Raw genomic sequence first — 25,477 nt, forward strand, 5'->3', positions numbered from 1 at the left:
TTGAGCCCGACAGCCTCCTAAATACGCCACTGAAGACAATTGTCCCCTGATTCTTCATAGCATTGTTCTTCAGCTTAATAAATATTTTAAACATCGCTTATATATATATAGTGTTCGAAGTGGAAGAAAAGCAGAGGCGGTATGTTTCATTATGATTTTGACTCAACATACCGGCTATTTAAATATTGTCTTGATCACTGAAAAACCACAGACGGTATGTGCTCATTACTGAAAAACCAGAGGCGGTATGGCATACCACCGCATACCGTCTCACTTCGACCACTGTATATATATATATATATATAATATGGGAACGGTCTTACCCGTCCCCCCCAATGTTGAAGACAGATTTGCGCCGATGTATATGAGGAGACGCGGTCTCACAGTTTAACGTGGATACAATATTGTATTATTCACCAGGAAGTGAACTTAAGTAATCCGAACGCGATTAACAATGTAACTTGTAAAGAAGTTGGAGCTTACTTTTTTTTTTTTTTTTTTTTTTTTAATGAGTGAGTGAAGTCTTAAAATTTAAATTTCACGCAAGTGCATGATAATCCAGAGCCTTCCATGATGTACAGGTATATAAACCAGATGACAACACAACGATTTTAAGTAAGTTTCTCTCTATCGTATCGTTTTACTGTGAAATTAATGAAATTACAAGTGGTATTTGTGTCACTGTCAAGAGAAATCGTGCAAGAATAGATTTAATCTGCTACTTAACCTTTAGGACACGAAGTAACTATATTTAGTTACCTAAAAATAAGGCTTGGGATACGAAGTAACTATTTATAGATACCTTGCAGTTTGCCCACTAAACCTAATTGTTTTTTAACTTTCTGGGTATCACATATATGTACTTGCATGTGTTTTATTCAGGAGACATACTAGGCAACTGCAGAAATTGGCGCCATATCCCGGGCTTTATTTTTTAAAAAGGCTCCGTAATTAAAAGGTTAAAAGTGTTTATTTTTCATATACAATAAATATATAACATATTTCTACATTCCAGGAGGATAAAAGTTATGAATTGTACCAGATTGGTACTAAACAACGTACCTTTTAACGCCATAAAAATCGTATTCTCTTCACTCTCAAAACCTATGCTGTGTGAATGAGAGTACTACAATAATGTAATATGGTGTTATTCCCGGAAACAATCTCTGGATTAGTTTGATTTAAGTTTATCCTTCCTTTTCAGCATTAATCTACAGCTTAACATGAGTTTCAAATCAAATGAGCTTTTGCTTAAAAAAAAAAAAAAGTCCCTCCTGTCACATGGTATAGTATGTTCACTCAATAGGAGTGCAGTTTGGCAAATTTCTTTCAAGTTCCCATGCTAATTTTTACAACAGCGCATCCCTTCCTCTCTCGCCATTCCTCTTTGAGCCACATTTGTGGGGTTGCAACGTCGTAACACCCATTGTGTTCTTTGTTCCTAATACTGTACTACGGTTAATATGAAACAGATGTCAGGCAATGTAAGAAGAAAGTTGGTCTTGGGAACAGGCAATCGAGCACTAACTTAAAGGACAGCATTTGAAACTGTGGCAACTAACATGTAAGACTCCACGTGGAGTAGACAATTGTTTGAAATGAGGGTTCTGGTTGGCCATTTAGTTATCGGAAGAGTTTTCTGCAAGATCCCTCCAGCAATGACTTATTTATGGCACGAGCCATCACATGTAGAAGGCAGCATTTTTATACACGAACTGCAGTTCGGTTGGAGAACGAACTATACCCTAAAATGCAAAATAATCAAAGATAGTGATGGGACCGGTAAGCATCAGCACAGGACTCATTGGGAATCTGGAGATTGTGGCCCACAGCATTACAGAGTAGCTGCATATTTTACAGTTCGGCGGACACAATGCAGTCCATACACTTCTTTGGGTGTTCCGTATACCCCAATTTATGACGGAGTATAGCCTAACACATCACTACCAACAGCCTGGCGCTGCGATCGCCGGTTGACCATTGCCAGTCCAGACGTTTCCATTAAATTGACACGTATGTGTATTATTATTTTGTTCATTTCAATTGTATCTATCATTTGCTATATGTCTCGTCTTTTGCTTCATTAAACGCTGATAATATTGTAGAAATTACAAGCAGTATGTTCGGAATTGGTAGTAGTAACTTTATGACCATCGGGAGCATGTCTGTCACCATTAGAAGAAGACGACCAACAATAGATACCATCTGCTCCAACAGAATAAAAGCTGTTAATACTATTGGCAACAAACAACATATTTTCTGGCGCTACCAAAATTAGTTTTGCTCGATTTTCTTAAAAACTACAAATAAGAATTTACCATTAAGCGTGTAATTTTGTATAACAAATATTATTATTATTATTTTTTTTTTTTTGGTTTAATCGTAATTTTGGACTATATCTCACCAATCATGTTGGTATACAAGTATACGTCGTCTTACTAGCGTTGTATTTAAGAGTTCTACGATTATATACTTCATTATCAGTTTGAGCTTAAGAGATGGTGTATTTGTCGTATAGCAAGAACTTTTAGAACAACACAAAATATTTTCTTTCCATTTTCTCGAAAACTATGAATGAGCTTTCATACTTGCCCATATCATGTTGTTTAGCTCGATAAGATTTATCGAGTAGTAGATATTTCTTCTTGGAACTTTCTTTTTTCGTTACACGGTAATATAGTGATAGAATTTAAATGTAAGTGCTGAGCGCCTGGTGCTTATACAGTCCAAACTATCACGGAAGTTTGGCTGGTTGCAGATAACTAGGCGTTCTATTGACTTCTATAAAAAAAATTAAAAAGATGTTTTCGGTAAAGATAATTCGTTGCTGTCTTATTAACGAAAGTTAAGAAAAAGTACACTAAAAAGAAAGAACTACTTCTCTATTATTCATGAAAACTTTATTCCTAGCAAGAGTGCTCAATGCTTTTAGCCGTAGTCCCATTTTATTCCACAATAAAAATCTTTTTAGTGTATTTTTCTAAACTTTTTAAAAATAACGAATAGGAATTAATTACCTTACAAAAATATTATCTAGCTCTTTGTGCTTTTATTTAATTTATTATTATTACTAGTTCACTAAATTTCCTTTTAAAATTTTTGCTGAACTCCCTCGTGGCAGCTCATGTGGTTCGGACTCCATATTAATCAGTAGGGCCACGTCTCATATAGCTTCGTTGCTGAAATGGATGCTAAAATCAAATCAAATCTGACTTTTTGCTTTTCTTAATTACTTAAATGAATAATAATTTCTAAAAGAAAAACATTTGATTTGCTTCCAGAAAATTATCTCCTATTTAGTATTACTCGTAAGACGAGAAATATTTCGCCTTGTATCGAAAAATGAGACGATAAGTGCATTGCATTTTCAAATTCGAGACTGTATGTGGCAGAAATTAATATAATTGGAGCCTATGGTATAATGGCAAGAAAGACCAATAGGGATGCGCACGAGACGAGTCGAGACACGGCTCTTCCAATAGAGAAATATACACTTTTCGAGTCGAGACATCACTTTTACAGCACATTTTGGAGACGAGACAGCCACAAATCTTGTCTCGTGCGCATCCCTAAAGACCAAGTTTAGAGTGAAACTGAAATTTGTTAAAGAGACAACATTAATTATTATTGATTGAAAAATGTTGTTGTTTAATAGATACCAAGACGTGATATTAGATGATATAGTAATGTAATTCGATTGTTTTTGTGGACGAAGCGAATGTCTAGAGTGACTAAAAGAACGTTAGAGCCCCAGTCGTAAGTTGGTGTAAGGAATTGAGTCATAAGTGTACTCAATAAATGGGTAGGATTGGAGATAATATTATTTGCTAAATTGTAACATTGATACGTTATGGAAGACGTACACAACTTGTAATAAGATTTCATGAGTTTGAGATTAATTTGCAGAGAGTTAATCTAAATTAGTGTATTTTCGGAAACCTTACATAACCAATTTATCGGTAGTATCAGAGACGACAACAGAAATATGGCAATTATTGTTTTGTTTTTGAGACGAGACGAAAAATTTCTCAAATCTTGTAAACAACATCAATTCACTTAAGAGTCTTCATTCCGGCAAAATTAAAATACCGCTAATTTTACAGTAATTATGTGATATCTTAAAATAGATAAAAGATAATCGAAGTATGGAACAAGAGCGTCCTAGACAATATCATTTTACATGAGAAACCGTTATCACGACTCACTTATCTGCTTTCGATTTCGAGCTATTTTGAAAATCGGAATTTATTTTCGCGTTTCTAAACAGCTGAAAACGGAAAGCCACTAGGTGAATTGTGATAACGGTACCTCACGCAAAATAATATTGTCTAGGGCGCTCTTGTTTCATATTTCAATTATCTTTTATCTACTTGAAGATATCACATAATTACTGTAAAATTAGCGGAATTTTAATTTCGCCGGGATGAAGACTCTTAAGTATTAGATCTCAAATTCTTTCACATATTAACCTATACATGTGACTTACATGTGCCATATATTAACCTATAAATTGATAAAATAATTCTATGAACAAAATGAAGAACATTTATCAACGTTCAAAGATATGTAATTCATAACACAATATGCTTCAATAATAAATATAATTTAAATGTTATTATTTTGCTGCCTTTTCGTGTCGCGGAAGAATTCTGATAACTTCTACTTAAAATTAAGAAGAAAATCGGGCATATATATTTTTTTATTTAAATTTACAAAACGAAACGAGAAAAATTTATTGAGAGTCGAGGCGAGACGAGATTAGATTTCTACAAAATTTTACGAGACCAGGTGAGACGAGAAAACATTATTTTTCGTCTTGTCTCGTCTCTTATGCAACACTATTCTCACTGAGGATCAAAAGTAGAAATTCCCATAACAAAGTACACATTTCATATTATTACAATATATTACATTCAACTTCATTGTATGTATGTTTCCTACGTTTCTACATTACATTAACATTTATTGTATATCTCATACGTTTCTTGATCTCCTTGCCTTGCCTTGTCCGAAAATTATGTGTTTGAAAATATAATATTCATATGTAAAAACATTTTATCCTTTATTATGCAAGTTGATTTACATTTTTTTAGCGTTAGTTTACGAAATTTGATGTTCTGTCACAATAAAGTTCTTAAAAAAAATTTTGGTACTTTTTTTTTAGCAATAGGCTAATAGACATTGTAATTTCATGCTATTTCATAGATATTTCTGATTTTCAAAGACACGTCATATTCACTGACAAAAAAAAATTAAACTACTCTCTTTAATAAGTAGGCCTACAAGTACAGCCAACAAATACATTACATCATGGGAATCCATATTTGCCAGCAACATCTGAAAACACTGATCACATAGCGCTTTCTCAGGTATATTTATGATATATATAAATGATAAACAAAAATTAAAAAATGATCTAACAACAGTGCAAATGTGGCGTTTGTTTTTGTGTGGCGCGCAAAAGAACATACTTGTAGAAAAATAATTGGTTGCAATGTACGAAATTTCTTCTTTTTTAAATTTGTTACTTAGTGTAGATACATATATCTCAGATATTTAGTAGAGGATTTGAAAGTAGGAGAAGAGTAGGATATATATATATATATATATATATATATATATATATATATATATATATATATATATATATATATATATATATATAAATGGTAATAGTTTTCTTTGAATTTTCTTTTATAATGTTAACCGAATAAAATTGTTTTTGCTAAGGCTTGGCAAACAGACTGTCACTTTCATTTTTCAAAGTTGACTATGAACATTTTTTAAGACATACCGGGGCTTTGAGACCCACAAAACACCTTTCATTACCCACTAATATGTCGTGACTCATAGATAACCGTTGGCTTGATTGGTGTAGCATAAAGTATATTTTTGGTAGTATTATTGTACAGCAAATCTGTTTACCTGTACAACACGTGCTATAATCTACCGAACATTTCAAAATATGTCCATGCAAGTAAAACATTTTTCCATAACAGAATGCTAGGAAAGAAGCACGTTCCCCTACCTTTTCTTTGGGTACAAACAGCAGATCGAAGTAAACAAGTTAGTTAATGCAAAAACACTTCAAGTACACGCCAAGCACCAAAACAGAAAAAAAAGTCAGGTCATTGTCCTTTAGCCTTGGCCCTAGTCAATACTCGTTCATATAAACACACCAGCGCGACCTCTCGAACTATTTGCGAACTAAAACTCCCTCTTTCTCTCTCTTGAACACGTTTCGTCTGTCTGCAAAAAGTGCGCTGTGCTGTAACCTAACTATCCATGCTTCTACGGAGAGAGAGAGAGAGAGAGAGAGAGAGAATGGGAGAGAACACTCATCTCGTTTGGTTTCCATGGCAACCCGTCTCCAACGGCAACGAAATGGTTCACTGGAAAGCTGTATGTGAAAGGGGTGGATGGAGGACCTGTGCTGTAGAGGGAGAGAAATTTTGGCGCGTGGAGCTTGATTTCTATACTGCACAACGCTATGCTCTGGCTTTCAGTCACACAGTCAAGTCAATTCAGTTACTGCGAACTTCTTAACCGAAAGGTGTAGAGATTTCACACTTCACTTTTCTTTACTTTATGCATTTCCAGTAAGTGTTTCATTTTTGTTTTCCATCATTTTCTCCTCTTCTTTTGAAATATCATCCAAAAACCAAATAGAACAGTATTCTCAAGAGAAGGACTTGAGTTTGCCTTAGGGCATGAATTGTTAATGAGATCTTTTTCCATCCAACCGTTGAAATCTCTAAAGACAATGAACATAAAAGACATTTGATTTAATAACATATTTCTATCTCTCGATTCTATTAAAGGAAAGTAAACAACGAAACATCTCCTATTTAAAATACCTTTTCGTGCTTTATTGCTTCCTTTTTAAAAAAAATGATAAAAAGGGAAAGAGAAAACAGAAACTGTTACTGGTAAGATTCCTGTCTTTTTTCTTTCAAAGAAGTTGACATTCTCTTAGGTTGAAAGAAGTGCTCTACTGTCTAAATACTTAAAATGAGTGATACCAATTTGGGCAGAAAATTTGCCTTTGAGGTTATGCTAAGGGACAACATTTATGGCTTTTGAAGGCGGCACCCGAGTTCATCTTACACTTTGTTATAGCAAATGAGAGGGCTTCGATATTGCCAAGCATCTCTACCCATTATGAAATGTATCTGTCAGATGCTTCCCTGCTCTTGCTGTAGAGCGCCTGTTAGCCTGTAGCAATAGTTACAAATTATACATATCCCCCTACTAAGAGCTGTGACAAACATTTTGGCATTTCAGCTAAACGAATAAAACGCAAGCTCTGACGCGACGTTGCCGAGTGCTGAGGGATGTGACTATGGCTAAGCAGACGAACTATAGCGCGATCTGGTGGCAGAGAATAGACGTGGGTGTGTACAAAATAAACGTGGAAATACCACTGGCCTCTCACTTGCTAAATAGCAGCATTTAAAGGGAACTGGGAGCGCCGCCTTCAAATGCCAAGATGCTTGTCACACCGTTTAACTAGCTGTATGGCCTATGAAACCCGAAGATTCAATGCCGCATAATAATCATCCTGATTACTTAATCATTATTCATATCCAAACGAACATAAAGTCATTCACAGTAAAGTACTAGTAACTATGATTTTAACAAGGTAAATTTTCAGAGTTTATATGAAACGAAAAGAACACTGATTAAACCTCTGACCTCTTATATATATGGGTTATGTAATATAGATATAAAAAATGTTAAAACTTGGATGGGCGACAAGTTATCAAATTGGAGGATATTGGAAATGGTAAGAGAAAAAAAAAGGAATATACTGTAGAACATTTCGAAAAGACGAAAATGAAATCTTTCAGTTTAACGTCCCAGATTTTGCCTGTTAGACTAAGTGAAACGGACGATTAAGGCAAGTGAATGATGACGGAAGAATTGATGGAATGAGAGGACGCGATGTTGTCCACCACAAATTTACTTGGCCACGAATCGAACCAGGGACCCTACACCAGAGGCAAGCGGTCTAGCACTGTGCCACCGTCCCCTCCTCGAAAAGACGATATAGGTGATCAGACACATTATGAGACATGGAGGAATCATGCTAGTAGCTATTAAGAGAATTGCGGAAGAAAAATATCTCAAGGAAGGTCGTGATTGTAATATACGGATCAAATAATACAAGATATAGGGAAGGAAAGCTACAAAAAAGCTTAGAATGGCTCAAAAGTAAAGCTTAGAATGGGAAAGAGTGGAAAGTTGCGTGAAACCAACCGAAAGATTGCTGACCTGAGGTGATGATTATGCCTTACGTACGAGTAGTTCCCATAGAGATATTTATATTAGGTGTGATGTTTTTTTGTTCTTTATCATTCGAAATGTATCAGTTTGATGTTAATTTGGATATTAATTGTTTCAACAATTCTTGTTTCTCGACTTAACATTCCCAGTGAGGACACTCGGTCGAAGGAGTGTAAAAGCTTGATCAGGCAAGCCAATCTGGGTGATGTTTTCCTGGGTTTTCCTCATTCACACCAGACAAATTTCGGGAAGTATAACATATACATGTCCCAGACTGTTTCCTTCGTTCTCTTTCTTCGGATAGTGTGATCACCGAGGGACGCCATCCCTCATACGCGACGGGCTAACATGGCCATAAATGCCGAAAGCCTAGAAATCAAATTCCTAATTTTAGTCGCATTGACATCAGTAGCTTCATTTCAGATTTCGTTAGAGGGGGGAAGATTCCAATATTGTCCACCTACATGAATTTCATGTATTTCATTAGTATACAATATATCGAAAAGCATGTTTCTTAAAGTAAGGGGGTGTAATTGCCCCCATGCCCTCCTCAAATGACACCATTGATTAACATTACCATAATCCAGTTCTCTTGAAGTGGGTGGTGGTGGGGGCTTCTATTGTGAAGGTTGTTCTTGTATGATGGTCTATGCACTAAGTTCGAGTCCCAGTCATGGTTCGGAGCGCACTTTAAGAGGTCCCATCACGGCGAAATTAAAATACCGCTAATTTTACAGTAATTATATTATATCTTCATATATATAAAAGATAATCGAAAAGTGGATCAAGAGCTCCCTAGACAATATTATTTTATATGAGATACCGTTATCATGACTCACTTTCTGCTTTCGATTTCCAGCTATTTAGGAAATCGGCATTTATTTTCGCGTTTTTAAGTGGCTGCAAACGGAAAGCTACTAGGTGACTCATAATAACGGTACCTTTCGATTATCTTTTATTTATTTGAAGATATCACGTAACTACTATAAAATTAGCGCTATTTTAATTTCGCAGTGATTAGGTCTCTTAACAAGAGGTCCTGTTCTTCATAGCCGCAGTGTTGCACAAGGACGGAAAGCGCAAAAAATCAAAACTCAAATTCGAATTAACAACGAAACAGATTATAATTGTTCTGTAAATATCAATCAGTTCTGAAATTATAATCTGAATAAAAAATTGCTAACTGTATTTATATCATTTGGGTTCTGACAAGAAAACCCTTACGTTTGGGTGAATCGAGTTGCTGACTGAGACACATATGAAACAGTAGTACTAAATGTGATCAGTATTTCAGTGAAGTTGTAGGTGCGAAGCTCCAGGGGTTTAGGAGATACAGCTACCAGAACATCACATGGAAGTACAGAATAGTCTTCATACAGTTGGAGGTAAAAGCCCTGTAAGACCTCTTGTAACGACAAAATGTGAATAACAAATATATGGGTACATATTAGGACTAGGGAGAAGTCATATAGTAGGGATATACCTCACGGCGGCCATCTTGAAATCCGCCCTTTTGAATTAAGGTTAAGTTTTTAAAATAGGAATAGGGACATGTGATACATGATTTAAGGCGCAAATTTAATCAGAAGAACAATGGTGACATTAATTTTGATTTATGCGCAATTGGTAAAAAGTTAAAGGGTAATTAAATATTGTTGCAGCATATGTATTAGTCCTTTACCTCACCTTGTAAATTTTGTGTTAATGATAATAATTAAATAAAAAGCAGGTGGATAAATATTAGGTCTATGGTAAGAGTTGCCTTTATGGCGGCCATGTTCAAATCCGCCATTTTGAATCAGACAAAAGTTTGAAACAAAACGCATAACATTGACACCTTATTAATAGCAAATTTTACCATAAATCCAACGGTATAACCATTTTTGCTTTATCATTAACATGGCCATGTTCAAATCCGTCATTTTGAATCAGACAAAAGTTTGAAACAAAACAATAACATTGACACCTTATTCCATAAATCCAACGGTATAACCAGTTTTGCTTTATCATTAACATGGCCGCCATCAAGGCAACTCTTACCATAGACCTAATATTTATCCACCTGCTTTTTATTTAATTATTATCATTAACACAAAATTTACAAGGTGAGGTAAAGGACTAATGCATTTGCTGCAACAATATTTAATTTCCCTGTAACTTTTTACCAATTGCGCGTAAATCAAAATTAACGTCACCATTGTTCTTCTGATTAAATTTGCACCTTAAATCATGTATCACATGACCCTATTCCTATTTTAAAAACTTAACCTTAATTCAAAATGGCGGATTTCAAGATGGCCGCCGTCAGGTATACCCTTATTATATGACTTCCCCTTAGTCCTAATATGTACCCATATATTTGTTATTCACATTTTGTCGTTACAAGAGGTCTTAACAGAGCTTTTACCTCCAACTGTATGAAGACTATTCTGTACTTTCATGTGATGTTCTGGTAGCTGTATCTCCTAAACCCCTGGAGCTTCGCACCTACAACTTCACTGAAATACTGACCACATTTAGTACTACTTTCTCATATGTGTCTCAGTCAGCAACTCGATTCACCCAAACGTAAGGTTTACTTGTGAGAAAGAAAGCAAAAAAGATGTTTTTGAAATATCGAACAAATTTTATGAGTGAAAAAGCAAAAGGATTTGATTTTCAATTTAGCTCCCCTTTCATCAGTGGCGTATCTAGAACGTAAAGACTTAGAGGGACAGGCAGAACCCAAACTATGATAAGTATATCATGAGTTTACTATAAACTTTCAAAACTGTGTAAATTAATAGTTTACATTATTTTTGTCACCAAAAAATCTGGGGGCCTAGCTCCCCCGACCCCTGGCTAGATCCACCACAACCTTTTAGCAGCAAGGTAATAGGACAGTAAACCTACAACTTAACGTGGGATCCAAACCACATTAATTGTTGCCGAGAAAAAAGCAAGAGGTTATTAAATAATACAATTTTTAGGTTTTAAAAATTCCTGAAAATTTTGTGCTTTAAAACGTCACGTGTTATTTTGAGAGTTAAAAAAAATAGGGCAATGGAATTTTGTCGTTAACAGTACAAAATAAACTTCTAACCGTTCATTTTTCATTGGAATTTAATTCCAACGTGTATCATCTTTCTTTTTTTCCTTAAAGTTTAGGTATGATATAACTTCACGTGTTCTTTGGAGATCAATGATCCTAAGAATTCGTTGGAAGCAGCCTGTAAGAACAAAGAAAAATAAAGTGGAGTTGGCGTTCCTTTACGGATCACCCACTACAGAAGGAAAAAAATTGAGAAAAGAAGCGAAAATGCAAGTCAATTAAAAACTAGTTTCTTTTCTTTTTTGTAGAAAACATGTTTTAAAAAATAAAGATAAAAATGATGTTCAGTCATCCGTAAAAGATCCTAAAGAAACGAAAACAAGCTTCTATCTGTAATCTTCCTTGTTTTGAAGCTTGCAATGTTCTATCATTATTTCTTCAGTATATTTTTAGGAGAAACAGTTATTTCAATCACACACACAAGAATCTCTATATCTGATCAGTGTTCCATTCATATGGATATAGCGGGTTTATAATGAGACTTAATCGTAGATGAAATTGATTAACATGACAATAATAAAGCAGTATAGCGATTTCCATTTTAGATTATTTCGATAAAATGTTCTGTTGTATGGTAAATTTCATAGAACACTGATGGGCAAATGGCGGTCCGAGAGTACACGGCATTCGGTCCACAGAAATGTATGATTAAACGTATTTTTTTCAAACTCCATGCGTAAATTCAAAACTGTAGGGTCATTATAATGTACTAGCAAAATACCCGTTTTTCCCATGGCGAGAATATCTTTAATTTTGGACATAAAGGACTTAATTTAGATTTAAACTACATCGGAAATGTCACTATTCGTCTTAGCGACTCCTGAAACTATGGATTCGACACTAATGTCGATCATTTTTATATATATCTTCCCTTCCCCCAAATTACGGCACGAAACTTGGATTTAAACGGTTCATTTCAGCGACTCCGAACACTACGGATTCCACACTAATATCGGTCATTTTCGATTGTGTATATATATATATATATATATATATATATATATATATATATATATATATATATATATATATATATATATATATATTTATATACCCTCCTTCTTCCCTAAGTATTATCTCAAAGTGAAATAATAAAAACCACCCCAGTCCCGAACCTCATCTCTGTGGAAAATTTGATCAAGATCGGTCGGGTGGTTCAAAAGTTATTGTCACAAACATAGTCACTTTCATTTAAACGGTATATATGCAATAGAATTGTTGATAACCTTCAATTATTCTTTTTAAAAAAGAATAAATCTATTTTCTTCTATTAATATCACTATAAAATTAAGAGAATTTTAATTAGCACTCTTTTAAAAATATAAATATACTGGTATAGTGATAACAAAGCTTGAAATCGGACGTGGTTGTAGTTTTACGAATTCTGGTTTCAATAGAGGCACAAAAAAGCGTACATGGAAGCTATTCTTCGCAGACTGAATCTATTGTAAAAAATAAATAAATAAATAAATAAATAAATAAATAAAATAATCATAGCCGGAAATACAGATGAAGTATTACATACATTCGAACTCATGTGTCAGTCATTGGCTTATTCTTAAATCACTACAAATGTGAAGTGTTTTTTCTGAACGCCACAAATGATCAAATTGAGAAACTCTACCAGAGTTTTAATGAATCAGCACCAGGAATTCAGTTTCTAATATCATCTAATGCTGAATTGTTAGGCGCTGCCATCTCGGCCAATGCACGGAGCAAAATATTATCAGAAAAGATCTCCAAATTAGATTTTTTTTTTTAGATTAGCCAAAATTTCAGACCATTCTGCATATTATATATTACGAGCACTGGCGCCAATCCCGGGGGGATGTGGGGGACATGTCCCCCTCAATCTTGGAACTTGGGGGGACTGTCCCTTCCAATAATCCGATTTGAAACTGCCACTTCATCTATATCGCCTGATACATAATATACAACACGTTCACCTTAGAAATCTTCTACCGTAATATGATTCTCATCTCCCCCTGCCCCAGAATAAGCCTGAAATCTGCCCACCTCCCAATGTTGAAGACAACTCTGCTTCCCAGATCTTCCATAGAATTATTTTTCAACTTCATAAATATTTTAAACATCGCTTAAAAAAAAAAAAAAAAGCTATGACAACGGTCTTACCTGTCCCCCCTCCCCCCAATGTTAAAGACAGATTTGCGCCGCTGATTACGAGCATCATTTTCAATTGCAAAGCTATTGTACTTCCTCCGATGTTCTTGTTGTTGGCGAGAAGATGACTTACTAGAAGTTCGATGAAAAATTAGAAACTGGATTAGAATCCATTCTCAGTTGTTCCTTAGACGACAATTCATGGCTACATGCTTCTTTAGCTCTCGAATCGCTATATTAAAAGAAAGAACACAATCGTGGCAAGCGCTTCTTTTTTATTAGAAATAAAATAAAATATAAATCGGAACGTGCCATTATGGAAGAAGTGAATTGTATATTGAGATATATATATATATATATATATATATATATATATATATATATTATTCACATAGTCGTTAATAACTAACCAACTCTCATTACCACGATAACAATAGAAACAAAACATTTAAAGATCGAACACAAAGTTGTAACAATGAAAATTACCAGAAATTCCTATGTATAATAATAGAATAATTTGCATTCTCAACAGCTAATCAGCAGTGAGCCTACATATTACTTACTAACTAACTCTATGGTCAATGGAACCTGGAGGTTCAATGCCGCGTTCACAAAAGCTCTCCACTGACTTCTATCCTTAGCTAACTGCATCCAGTTTCTACTTTGTATTACAATCTCTGCGAGATCCATCTCAATATTGTCCTCTCATCTGCGCCTAGGTCTTCCTAATGGTCGTTTTCCGATTGGTCTTCCAGTCAAAACTTTGAAAGCGTTTCTACTTTCTTCCATTCTAGCTACATGACCCGCCCACCTAAGCCTCCTAGACTTGACGACCCTAACAATGTTGGGTAAACCATATAAATTATGTAGTTCCTCGTTATGAAGTTTCCGCCATTCCCCATTCCCGTTCCTCTTGGGTTCGAATATTTGCCTCAGAATCTTGTTCTCAAATACTTTCAGTCTATGTTCTTCCCTCAGAGTAAGCGACCGTGCTTCGCAACCATACAGAGCAACAGGCATGATTATCGTTTTGTAAATCGTTTATAACTGACCAACTCTTGTTTCCATGGTACGATAGCAACGATCAAAGTTAGAATATTAGGATAGTCAACGGTAGGACTATAATATTTCCGCCACACCGAATGTAATACTACAGATAGACATGAATGCCAAACTGTAGGAGAAGCTAATTGTATGATAATTCACTCCTTTTAAAAAAAAATCGACAAACAGATCAACAGACAGACACTCTTCTGTAGTTATTCTATATAACTTCTGACAATTATGTATAGTATAATTTGGAAGTTAATAAAACAAACAAAAATGATTGATCTGGAATGCAAGAACAGAACTACGAACAGATATGTACCGTTGTGTTACTAATGTGTTTAACAGAGTGATGGCTTGCCTCTTGTTGGTTTTAACCTTAATAAACAAGAGAATGTTATCATCCATTCATTGTTTGTCATTCCTTGAAGACTAACAAAAGTGAATGCAGCAAAGCAACTACCAACACAAATTCAATGCAACATCAACAACAGAGCAGAGAGAAAAGGAGAGGCTGGTAGAAGGAATCTGTCATTTCCTGTCGCAGACACAGATAGGCTAACGGTGCCATTGCGTAGTCAAAGCGTGAGACCTGCAAACAGAGGAATTCTCTGTTGACGACAGCATGGAAGGAAGTGGTCCATCAGACACACATCAGACAAGATGCTTTAAGAATAATTAATATGTGAGAAATACATAGATAATGAATACGTTCAGTGATCCAGCTACAACAGCTTGCGTTTTCTCTGTTGTTAAAAAAGAAAATCGTAAAAAGTAGATTTTGGTAAACAAAACATTTACATTGGCAAATTAGAAAATGTGTTACAATACTGTCAGAGTTCTACAGTTATTATACAAGTTTGAAAATTTTGTTCTATGATTTTCCCCAGTATTCACCAAACCTTTTTCTCGACGAAAAATTAGTGTAGAAAAAATTTAATAGATTTTGGTACGAGTTTCCATCGTTGGTTAGCAACAATTTACCAATTTCGCTATTTATTTCAAAAACTACAGTATTACTTCACGTTTTTTTTTTTTCCAAGGAACCAGAGGGGAAAGTATACATTTAGGGAAATTATTCGGAATGAGTTCGAAGAAGTTGAACCATCATATACTACAAATGTTCCCTATAACTTCTACATGCAAAAATGCAGAATGGATAATGCACAATATTGTTATTGACTAAAGAACGAAATATGTATTTGGACTCATAAATTCTCTTCTTCTTCTTCTTCTTCTTCTTCTTCTTCTTCTTCTTCTGCTTCAAACAGTAGTTCAATATGAACCATTGCCGTTATTGTGTCATTTCTGAAAATATTCAACCCCTAGCCAGTGGGTAGGTCTATAAAAAAATGTAGTTGAATCCGATAGGGTCAATTCATGCTAAGTGATCGAGAAAAAAGGAAAATTGCCGCTCGACTTTTTAAAAAAAATCTATTTCTTTAGAAATGTTAAGCCGATACAAGAGTACTTCAAAACCACAATTAATGTTTTTTTTTTTTTTTTTTTTTTTTTTTACAACGTCGCATGGCGACGCAGCGGCTGCTACCATTTTGCGTTTTCTCGATTTTAGAAGTTTACGTTGTTTTGAATGTCTCAGCATGTATTCGTCCTACCAAATTGAAAATTGCTGGACGTCTCCAACTCGTGCAAAGCTAAAACTTTGATCTCTTAACATTGTTACCTAAAACCACTTGAAAGGGGTGAAATCAGGGCTTACAGTAGCAACATTTTTGGACATTAAAGACATGATTGGGAAGAGGAATCAACTAACGTAGAGGTCTGAATTTGTGTGTTTGTACTCTGGGGTCACAAGTTTATACACAAAAGTTTGCAGACCTGTAACTGCTCCCAAAGGCCTGAAAACAAATCGTAAAGTTGGGGAATTATACCAATTTGGCATGTTTCACTGCCCAATATCTCCAATGGACCTGGATAAAAAAAAATCTGAAAGTTTGGGAATAGTTACTCCTTTAGTACACCATAACACACAACAAAGCCCGTTTTGTGTTTTTGAGCAGAAGGGGGTCAAAGTATTAAGGAATAACGTTATACTGTGGGAGGTGTTTTGTTCAGAAATGCAACTGGAAATTCGTTGTGACGTAAATAAAGCAGGATGAATAGTTAGTCCAGTCAAGCTTCTCAAGCTCGTTTCTTTCCTCTAGTTGTGACTTACTGTCTTATCACACCCAGGTGCAGAATGCACCCTTGACAAAAGTCCGTAAGTACTCATTGCTGTTTCCTATATCAATGATATTCAATCATGATTATTCTTGTTTTAACTGTCAACTCATGCAAGAGAATGTTGTCCTTTCGTTTGATCTGTATTCTCCAATCAGTGAACGCTGACTCACTGCAAACACACGACACACACACACACACACACACACACACATATATATATATATATATATATATATATATATATATATATATATATATATATATATATATATATATATATATATATATATATATATATTTCTGAAGCTGTACTAAGCTTTCTCCTCTTAGCTTCCAGATATAAAATTTTTAATTTATACGGAAGTGACCGCCCTCCAGAGTCGTAACTGTCTAAGCACTTTTTAAACGAAAGTAATAGAGGTAATGAGATATTGCAGAATAAGTGAATACTGATTTTCGTTAAAGTTGTTCCATATTTCACAATAACAATACTAATGAAAATCTAGCTGGAGTTAATGAAATTTAATATCCTCCAACAATACTAACATCCTCTCCTCCAACATCTGATTTTTGTCTTTGATAAAAATCTTTGATTACTTTCTCTAGTTTAAGGACGGACGTTGGATCGCTTGGAATTCTTCCAATTCTAGTGGAAATTTGTGAAGCGAAGCCACCGTTACATCTTCTGAAGTATAACCAGCGCTTTCGTTCGTAATTGGAAAAGCGCTCATCTGGAAATCTCGTACACAAAGCAAATTTTCAGTTCGCATTCTTTTCTTTCTTTTTTGTTTTTACTTCCCCCTTGTATGTAACTCTTCAAATAACTGCGAATTATCTTTTTTCCTTAGAGAAAAAAATACAGGTACACGCACATTTACGTTCACTGAGTTGTACACCCTAGCAGTCACATTTCTCGGGACAAGATTATTTCTTGTTCCAATAGGTTCGTAGCCAGAACACTATAAGAGATATTTTGATGGGCTCACGTGAGTTTAAATTTTACGTGCCACGATTATGCTGGATAGGCTAAAAGAGAAGGATGATGAGAAATGAATGAAACGGTGGGATGAAGAAAGTGGGAGGAAATGGGAGAACTCCGAGAAAACACAAACACACATGGTGTTTGTCCACCACAAAGTTCACTTGGCGCGAGCTGGGATCGAACCAGGGACCCGAAGCACTAGAAGTGAACGCTCTACCACTGAGCAACCGCGGCCCTAAGACGATAACAAAATCTGGTGAACAACGCGGTGGTATGTTGAATTTTAACACTGATACAATTTCCATTATTCTGCTGTACTCACATATACTAAAATGAAAAGTAGCTGATAAAGATTTTAACAATTTTCAATAAGAGATTAATTCCCATATGTAGTTTACATGCTAGAATTTCAATCTTGCGTGTGGCAGAGCCGGCTTCGGTTCCCGGCACATGTGATGTGTTTACCATGTTAATATGTAAGACCATTCTTCTTATAGGTAAAATTGACATTAATTAAGTTGGTAATTACGTGAAAATTAAATTAAATCTCCGTAAGCTTAATTATGGTGAAGTATTCTCTCTTATTTGTTATTCATTTCAAGTTAGGAACCATAATTACGTATCTCAATGTCAAAAACTTCAAAAGAAAATTATAAAAGAAACAAAAATGAATTACGCACCATAAAGACACGTATATTTGACTTACTTTCGTAACAGACGTGTTTCTGTCGTACACAATACCCAGCTAATTCCCATCAGAATCATCTCTGCATACAATTAAGAATTGAGTATTGAACTGCTAAGAAATCATGTATCCTCTGCGGTGTTACTCTTACTTTTATATTTAAGAAGTTTCTGTAAATTGTTGAGCGTCGCAAGCGTTAATGGTGAATGAGCTTAGTTCGTTATTCCATTAACGTCGGTTGGGGTAACCTCGTTACTCGTTCTTCATCTTCTTCCAGGAAATTTCATTTTCCTCCCGACACAGCGTTGCGTGAACCTCTGGATCGTTTCCCAGAAAATACTTTGCCACATACTTGATAGAAGATACATCATACAGCGACGCCAACACTGTTGTCAATACATATAAAAGACTACGGCTTATGAAAGAAAAAATATTGTTACGGAAAATGAAACATGTTAAAAGTTCTTTTTTTAAAAAAACAAAAATTACAAATTTTTAGTTTTATAATGGCTTAATCAAGTGACTTATAAGTGGTAGATGCCAAATGCAGAGTAACAAGTTTTCGTATTTGCAAAAAAAAAAAAAAAAAAAAAACTTTTAAGTGAAAAGTAAGGTAAAGTATGACTAAAGGTAAAGTATGGTGAAGTATAAGCAAAGGAGCTAAACCAGGTTCCCAGATCTTCTGGATTAGTCTGGACAGTACTGGATTAACATAATTTACAGCCTCAAAATTGTTCAAGAGTCTAAACGTTCCGTTCTTCTCCAAAGCATACGTTAATATAACTCTTGTGATACTTTGAAAAATGTCGCTTTTATTAGTCACTGATACTCAACTAATAGAAGTAATCAACTCTCTGAAACTCACTTTTGTCAGTGTTAATAATTTCTGATATTTCGACAAACGTGAAATGTATAACTATGAATATTGTATGTAATAGATCGATACCCGACGCCTGCATCATGTAAGGTATGTTAGAGAAGCGGTACACGGGTTTATCCCTCACCTTTTTATTATAAAAGTCTTTATACAGGTTATACACTGAATTAGAATAAAGTAATGTCTCTAATAATCCTTTATAAGTTGGACTTCTGCCCAGAGCAGCACGGAGGTCTTGTGGTTTGTTGCGCAGGAACCTCTTCCCCATAGCAGCACAGAAATGGGATAGTATCTCCTTCCCAGTGCAGCGCGGAGATTGGTAAGGAACCTCTTGCCTGAAGCAGCGCAGAGGTAAGGTTAGGGAGTCTCTTCGACCCAGAGCAACTTGGAGAGAAAGGTGGGAATTTATCAGTTGAAGACTAATGTTTTCTGTCCCTGTGCGTCCTCTTTTATAGCCAGTTTTGGAGGCAGAACCTATGGAGCGATTGAAGGGGACATCTTCGTAACACTTCGTGTCCTCGTATTTCTTCGGAGACGGCATCCGTGGGCTACTTGGTGGTCCTTGTGCTGAAGCACGTGATGTTCTTTGTAAATATGAGGGAATATTTCGATATACTGTACATTTTTATAGAGTGTCCCGGTTTCTAGTCTAGGAATATAGAACTCCTAGCTTTGAGAGAAGTCATAACTATACAGTTTTCACGCTACACATATTACAGTGTTCTCGTTACAAGTTAAGAGAAGACTACTTACGTATTGTTTGGTAAGTTTGCTTCCCACAGCTTGTAATGATCTAATTTTTAGATATGACTTCCATGAAGAACCACTACCGATTTAAATATAATTACAGTTTCGAAAAAGATATATATAAGTATTTCGTTAAGTAATGTATCTAAAAGAAATATCTTTGTGTTCCTAAATTGATGCAAAATAGAAACAAAACCATATGATAGTTTACAGTAACATTACAAATAACAATTATTTCAGTAAAATAATACTGAGTGATATTAATAAATCGATCAATGGTAAATTTAAAAATAATGATCACTGTTTCATACCAAACGTATTTGTCGTACTAAGCTCTTTTGTAACTTAATGATGCCCTGATGGCAGTACACTTGGCAATGACTCACTGTAATTTTACATAAAATATGACACTATATTGATATTAATTATGGTGCCTTACGTACCGTAGTTCAATGGTTGCCAACTTCTGAACTTCTTCTATGCCAAGATATGTGTATATATGTAGGGCTTACCTGTAAGATAGAATGAAAAGCAAAATAATTTTCAGAATTATCTTATAAATTCAATAGTTTAATAAATTTAATAATACTAATTTTCATACATTCAAGAAACATAATCACGTACTGATATAATTAATTCATTATTTTAGGCTATTTTCTTCAAATTTTCAAAATCAGAAATGTTAACATTCCTAATAATTTATTATTATTATTATTATTATTATTATTATTATTATTATTATTATTATTATTATTATTATTATTTTAAAAACTTCAAATAAACAATGTGAGTATTCCATGGACAGATTAGCATTTTGCATCCTGAGCATTATACTAACCCGCTAATCTCAACAGTTCTACGGGTAGTTTATCACACAAGAGTGATATCCCCCTATAATTACTCCCATAAGAATACATGGAAAACCGATTTTTCATTGTCCATATATTGGGATCAACTTAGAAGAATCATTTTCATTAGCGAACTCGGATTCCTAAAATTGTCCCTCTATATTCTGAACAAAATTGATGTTCCATCAATACAGGTAATTCTTGAGATTTTGTGTCTTCCGGATGGACAAACGGACAGAGTAAATATAAACAGAGAGATTAGAAAAGAAAAAAAAGATGCAAATACAGTTATTTATTTATTTAACAATCACCAGATACAGCTCAGAGGCCATTTTATACTGGATATCTAACAACAACAAAAACAAATGGAAAGGATTTGGGAAGGTAACAGCCAGGGTATCATCCCGGCATTTGCCTGGTAGGACCGAGGAAAACCCCAGTCAAGATGGTCGGCAGCATGAATCGAATCCGCGACCTTCCGAATGCGAAGCCAACGCTCTAGCAGTTAAGCTACTTCGCTCCGTGACATACAGTATATTTCAAAACTTCAAAAGTAAAGACACATATATGGCTTCATAAATTTCGCTTAACATATTTTACTGTATGGACTCATGTCCGCGTGGTCCCGATTTCGATTTCTAGCCGTCGATTCCCAATTTTCGTCGTGAGGCATATTGGGGAGTCACGTAAAAACAAGACGTGACAACCCTAGGTCTGAGAGAGCTCCTGATGCCCCTGTTAAGGACAGGGCGTCGCAGTGGGCTGACTAAGTGCTCTCTTCTAGGCTGGACCTAGTTCAGCCGGTCGCTACCGGATGGCGCTGGAGCAGGCTTAGGCTCATAAATGGACTATTACGTCAAGTGATATGGTGTAATGTATATTTCAATGTACTTTGTTCATTCCGATTTAGATAACTCATATTTTTCATATATATATATATATATATATATATATATATATATATATATATATATATATATATATTATTTTGCAGTACAATAGTATTTGCGAATAACGACAGGGAAAAAAATGTCCAAAGATAAGACATATAAAAAGCAATTGATCTTGTTGAGTCGAACAAACTGACATTTGTAAAGGCAAAACTCTCATGCACAGTTTTCGATAAAATTAACAAAAATAAATTTGAATTGCACTAAAAAATATATACCACGTGAAATTCGTGAACAACGATACACTGAGAAAAATCCGTTCTTTCCGGACAGCGGTATATTGTACAAATATACGGAATCCTCTTGCTTACTACAGAAATCAGTGCGGAGCATACGTTATCCGTATGCTACATAGGCACTGCCCTTAGATGTTACATCATGCAATTGCGGGATGTCTAACAGTCTTCCTTATATTACATACATATATGTATGTTACCTTCGTCAGCTCTATGTTATACTGTATACGTCTATTTGTATGTAAGATCCTAACCACCTATATTGTTTCATACAGAAAGTACGTATAAATGAAACACTTATACGGAAAGTATTATGAAACATGCGTTTTCAGTTATACATTTGCTGTACGTTAAGTCCAAAATCTACAAGATTTACAAATGTAACATTCGATTTTAAGTACGCCACGTACGATTTTTTTCTCAGTGTAACAGGCTCAAAATCACGTCATTTATTAAAATGAAACTGATACAAAAAACATATTGCATTCAGGCTTTTCTTTTCTTTATGACACAAGCATCACGGCAGTCCACACTATGGTTAATGAGGTATAATTAGCTAAAATTGGTATTAATTCTTGAACTATTTTGCCTTTTAATGTTTTCCGACTTGTATGTATTTCTTCTAAATAACCATATCAATATTTGATCTTACAAATGACTTTGTTTTTTAGTTTTAGATCCTAGTTTATTTATATGTATGCAGAAGTAGGCAGAAATTTATTTCGGGAGGGATTCAGAGATTTGAGTGGTTCAAAATTCAATAGGAGAATAAATTAAAATTTGTAAAAATCACTCCTAATATTAAACTAAATTTACAGAAATTTTGGGATTTAGGATGAAAGGGAGTCCGGACCCCCAGGACCCGCCCATACGTACGTCCCTGTATGTACGAATGCGAAACAAAATCATTTATAAAATGTAATTCTAATATTGATAGTTGTAAAGAGGAAAAGTTTACGTGAAAAGTCGATTTTCTAAAATACTGTATCAATACAGTGGCTCCATGTAGCGTAGTCGCTAACGCTCTCGCCTTTGGTGCGAGTGGTCCTGGGTTCGATTACTGGTGGGGCACTCAGTCAAAAAGTGTAAAAAGCTTTTAAAGGCCAGCCATTCTGAATGAGGTTTTCCTGGGTTTTCCTCATTGATGCCAGGTAAATGCCGGGGTGATACCTAACTTATAGATTCCAGGCTGCATCTCTTTTCCCCAATCCTTTCTTACTTCTTCTCTTTCGTCAGATAGTGTGCTCGCCGAGGTATGTCATCCCTCAAAATGTGACGGGCTAAATGGCCTTAGATGCCGACAGCCCAGAAATCTAAACCCTAATTCTAATCCTGTATTAATACATTTTCTTCAAGTATTCATATGATGGTAATAGTTGTACACAAATTTACGTAAATGTTTCGGATAATACGGATACATTTTAAGAGCATTGCGATAAGGGTTACCAGATTCCCTCTTTTATATGGACATGTAGATTTTTTCAGGCCCAAAAAGATAGTCGAGGCAGGCTTTTAGAAAATTTGGGACTCTTTTTTTGAAGTACAGAATGATAAGCATCACTTCCGGTGAAATTGAGTTATTAGGTAGAATAGGTTGGGATTGAACCATAGAACACCATGTAGGTTCTTTAATTTGGGAAATGTACCTACATATTTCAGGGAAAGTTTGTTTCATAAGTGTCATTGCATTAAATTGCATGAGAATTTGTACCATTTTTATATGGACATAGCAGTGCTTCTAAAAATCCGTATTTATTTAGGAAATTTAAGTTTTACTCCATCAGTTCCTGAATCTTGGAGAAACAAACACTAGGATTTCCCAGCAATCTCTGGAAAAAAAAGAAAAACTCTTTCTCGTTTTTTCTGTGAAGTCGGGTCGTAATACGTGATGTGAAATAGAAACGAAAAATAAAAATAAGAAACTGGAGAAACAAAAGAAGAAGAAAAAAATATGTTTGGCAAAGAAATAAAACCACAGTGAGAAGAACGACTAAATAAAAGGCAATAGAAATGTCGCGTCGGATTTCCGAGACCAAAACATGAAAATGATTTTACAGTAGAAGCACACAGAAACCATTTGATATGAGGAAACTACTGTAATTTAAACCCATGTGTACTTTCAAAAATTGATCTTTTGTAGAACTCCCAATGAAAATCAAATGCATTGTGACAGCCTGAAGCAATTACTATATAGTCTACGACTATGTTTCAAAAACAATACGCGGAATACGTTTATTTGATCAACGAACTTCAAAAATATTTTCACAATATTTTCTTCGAAACAGTGCTTTCGGCAACCAGGTAAGAGTTGTTGCAAACATTTTTTTAAAAAACATAATCTTCGCAAACTACTACAGCTGCAGTGTTGCCAGTTTTAGTAGTTTTCCATTATATTTAGCCTGGCGAGCATGAAGCTTCTCTTCTAATGGCTAGTGAACCACAGACTTATAGGATCTGGTATCAAACTGGGACTTCTCTTATCAGAGCTAAATACTCTTATCTTTCAGCCAGAATCCCCAGCTTACAACTACTATAATTTAATTTAATCCTGAGTCACTTATTCTAGTCATTCTTTTCAAAAACTACAGTAAAGAGGATCACGCGAAGAACATGAACCCTAATGGCGAACATGGGTAGTCTTTTAAGGCCAACTAGCGCGATTCTAGTAATAAAGGCTAATGACTTTTTAGCAGCAACAAAAGCTACATATCCTCTTATCATAGATAACCAACAATGATTTGCTACTATACAGGTTGCATAGAAGCTAGGGAATGCTCTTGAATTTTAAACGATACAATACGTTAAAGTCATAGTTTCTTTTCAAAATGTTCATGGACTCACTCCATTAACGAATTCAGTCGAGATAATCGTTCTAGCTCTCTATTGGAAAAATAAATAAAATTAAAAAATAAAAGTATACTTTCGCTCAAGAGTTATCGTTGTACTCTTATAAGCTCCACTTAGCGTGATCCTAGTATATTCTACGTTTAATTGACGTACTTAATACCTATATTTAGTAAACAAAAAAGAGTGAGGAAGTTAAATTTCAATCAAACGATCAATCAACAGACGGTCCCAGATGTTATTTTAGACTGACCCGTGAGATTCGGGACAATAGAATTCAATTTTACGTTACTATCCTGGCTACTCCCGCAAGGGTGATAATAACTGTAGTTGTGTCTCGCATGCCAAATGGGAAGGAAATAAAAGATTCACTTGTTTCGTGTAGGAGGTTCGTATTTGAATCCCGGTTATTCCTGTAGTTCAGATCTCGCACAAAGCTGCCGGTACACGTTTCATACAGTCACAATGCTGAAAAGATTCGTTAAGAGTCATCATCAAGCTTTTAAAATTAAAGTAAATAATTTAAAGATTATATATATAAATTATGTACAAAATGTTCTCTAAACTATGTACAAACCT

The 25,477-nt window shown here is 35.0% G+C and overlaps 1 protein-coding gene across 2 annotated transcripts in view; it reads right to left on the reverse strand.

Annotated features, from left to right (window-relative positions):
- The window catches only part of Nrt (Neurotactin), a 547,731-nt gene that overhangs the window by 274,814 nt on the left and 247,440 nt on the right, over window positions 1-25,477 (reverse strand). The window contains exon 1 of one of the 2 annotated variants that reach the window (XM_081752317.1): window positions 6,029-6,245. The exons of the other annotated variant lie outside the window; for it this stretch is intronic. The gene's annotated coding sequence lies outside the window, so the exon portion shown is untranslated. Of the gene's footprint in view, window positions 1-6,028; window positions 6,246-25,477 lie in introns of those variants that run through there. 2 annotated transcript variants of the gene reach the window in all.

This window comes from Thermobia domestica, chromosome 3 (genome assembly GCF_964235325.1).
Source record: "Thermobia domestica chromosome 3, izTheDome1.hap1.1, whole genome shotgun sequence".
Lineage (NCBI taxonomy): Eukaryota > Metazoa > Arthropoda > Insecta > Zygentoma > Lepismatidae > Thermobia > Thermobia domestica.